This window comes from Echinops telfairi, unplaced genomic scaffold (genome assembly GCF_000313985.2).
Source record: "Echinops telfairi isolate 266 unplaced genomic scaffold, ASM31398v2 ScPeMD7_1;HRSCAF=3_0, whole genome shotgun sequence".
In the NCBI taxonomy this organism is placed as follows: Eukaryota; Metazoa; Chordata; class Mammalia; order Afrosoricida; family Tenrecidae; genus Echinops; species Echinops telfairi.
Window position 1 is genome coordinate 3,040,738 of NW_022103896.1, and position 3,112 is coordinate 3,043,849.

At 55.5% G+C, this 3,112-nt stretch overlaps 1 protein-coding gene across 1 annotated transcript in view; it reads left to right on the plus strand.

Annotated features, from left to right (window-relative positions):
* Positions 1-3,112, plus strand: part of TRAPPC9 (trafficking protein particle complex subunit 9) — a 313,018-nt gene that overhangs the window by 244,759 nt on the left and 65,147 nt on the right. The window lies entirely within an intron of this gene.

Here is a 3,112-nt window from a genome sequence, read left to right on the forward strand (position 1 = left end):
CATATGTACATGTCTTTATCTAGACCTCTATAAATGCCCTTTGCCTCCCAGCTCTTTCCTCTATTTCCCTTGACTCTCCTCCTGTCCCACTGTCATGCTCAGTCCCCAGCAGGGTCTCAGCACTTACTCTTTGTTACATTCCCCTTGAGCGTGCCCTGCCAGGCCCGTTGTGAAACACAGCCATCCTTTGCTGGAGGCATCAGTGGTGAGGTTTCCAGTTCCAGGCCCAGGAAGCCACAGGTCATGAACATTGGCAGGTGATTTTTGGATCATGCATTGCTCTCACCTGCAACGTCGCCCTCAAACTGCCCCCCCATCCACCTTTCTCCACTGGGGACCACCACAGGGCCCCTGTAGAATGGACGTGCTCCTCAGGGCTGCTGGGCCGCCCCTTTGCACACCCACAGCCTAGCTCCCATTTCATTCCTTCCAGCAGGACAGACTGGGCTCTCCTCTCCTCCAGAAAGGTGAGAGGGAGGAAGGGAGAAGCAGTCACCAGCGGTCTGTTTGAGCCCATTTTTCACCCTTCAAGGCAAGGGAAGATGCTGAAGGGATGATTGCATGGCAGGGGAGGGAGGTCACTGATTGACAGCTGCAGACAGAAGGCAGTGGACCCAACGGGATCATGGGGCTGGAGGGAGGGACTGGAAGTGGCGTGGGCTGTGGACTCTCAGCTCTGAGCAGAGTCCCGTACTCCACCTGCAAGCCGGCTTAACACGTACTTACAGCCTTCATCCATCCCAGGAAAATGACTCCAGTTTTTCTCCTGATAAAAGTTTCCCACGTCTCCCTTCCTGATGAAAGGTTTGCCATGATGAAAGCGTTCAGGAAGTGATGGCCAAGGCGGGGCAGCTCTTCCTGTCCAGGAGCTCGTGGCTCTGTGAGCCGAGCGAAGAGGAGCTCGTGGCTCCTGCAGCTTGAGCCACGGGGATTGCCAAGAGCTGGCGCTCCGGGGAGACCCTGCCCCGTGAGTGCAGAGCCTCTCAGCTTCTCGGGACGTGCGGGGGCAGTGTCTGCATGGCAGCCCGTGACCGACACGTGTGCACGGCATGTGCGCTGCATTGTATGCAGACGTGTGTGCCGAGTGTAAACACACGTGCCTATAGGTCATGTGTAAAGAGGAGCTTGCTCAGTCTCTGCGTGGAAGCCTGGGGTAGACCTGTGCGCAGTGTCTATGCAGCAGTGTGTGCGGGCGCATGTGCGGCGCCCACAGGCCGTGCGTGACTGGCGGTTTCTGTCTGCCAGTGTGTCACGCTTCGTCAGTGTGATGGAGCTGTGTCTTGCCACTCCTCCCAACAGACGCTTACAGCTTGCGATGTGGAGAATCAATGTTTCACAGCTGCCCCGTGATGATGGTGATGATGGTAGTGACAGTGGTGATAGTGAAGATGGTGGTGGTGATTACAGTGGTGGTGACGGTGGGAATGATGGTCCTGTTGAAGTTGCTGATGATGGTGACGCTGCTGCTGCTGGTGATGCTGGTGATGATGCTGGTGATGGTGGTGTGCGTCTGTGAACACTAGCAGGCATTACTGTGCCCTGTATGCCCTTTCCCTTCTCTGGGAAGAATAGAGTTTGAGTTTAGCAAATGGATATGTAAACACACACACACACACACACACACACACACACACACACACACGACCAAAAGTTGAGGGTTAGGGTTGGAACACACCCACTCCCTGTTTAATGACAAGCTCCTTATCTGGCACTCTTGCATCGACTAGGATGGCTACGAGCCGACTCACTGACCATTTTGTGCATTGATGACTTAGGTCTGGCAGTTGTGAGCGCTGAGCTGTAAGGTTGTGTGGGCTGTGACGGTTAAGTTCAGGCGTGAGCTTAGCTGGGCCGGGAGGCTCAGTGGCTTGGCAGTTGTGCACAGGTATAGCTTGGCAGATAGGTCATGAGACCATGATCTCTTCTGGCCAGTTTTGAACAGCAGCCTCACCTGTGTCCAAGGGAGGAGTGGGGGTCGGCATCTCCGAGTTCTAAATCTAGGGTCTTGGTCATCATCCATCGGGTCATTGCTTCCCCCCAGAACTGCCCAGGGACAGCACGTGGGGGCCATGGTGACACAGGGGCAGCCGTCCTGGCTGCTGACAGACGCAGCAGGTGCCATTTACCCTCATCCACATGACCTTCCAACCATGCTCAAGGCCATGCACCCAGCATTGGAAGACAGACTGAGTGCTCCCAAGGCCCTCTGGGGCCCCTGCTCTGAGCCCCCCTGGGGGACATGACCCAGATTCAGGCTCTCTGCCCAGTGTCTCACCTTTCTCCTGTGAAAAATGCCCATTCTGCTCCTGCGTCAGGTCAGTGGCTTCTCCTGGGCTGCTGTTCCCTGTGCCCACCCTGGCATGAGGGCAGCAGCCCCGTGCAGATCAGCAAACGCCCACTAACCACCTGCCGTGTGCCGGCTGTGCCCCTCAGGCGGCCCAGCGGGCCCATGTTAGCATTCGACATACAGGAAACAGCAGGAGAAGCCTCAGGAATGGTGCGTGCAGTCCTCAGTTGAAGCATGCGGGGATGGTTGCATCTGGCCGTAAATGCAGAGCGAGGAAGAGGCCATGCCATCGGTCCCCAGGCTCCAGCTCCCGTGTTCTGTAGCCACCACATGTGACCGTCGCCCCTGTTGCCGCAGGACAGTTGAGTTTGAGGCAGCCACCTCACGTCTCCAAAATACCCCGGCCATCAAGTGGATGCTGATGCACAGTGAGCCCATGGGGCAGGGTGGCACTGCCCCCATGGGCTCCCAGGCTGTTGTGTCGGTCTTATGTTTTACTGATTTTATTGGGGGCTCATACAGCTTTTATCACCACCCACCCATCCACCTATACCCATCTACCCATCCATCCATCCATCCATCCATCCATCCATCCATCCATCCATCCACCCATCCACCCATCCACCCATCCACCCATCCACCCATCCACCCATCCATCCATCCATCCATCCATCCATCCATCCATCCATCCAGTCAAACACCTTTGTACATATGTTGCCGTGTCATTTTAAAAACGTTTTCTTTCTACTTGAGCCCTTCAGAGCCTTTTTAATTTTACTTTACTTTAACGAGTTAGGCTAAACTGCTCAGTTTTAAGAAAACTCC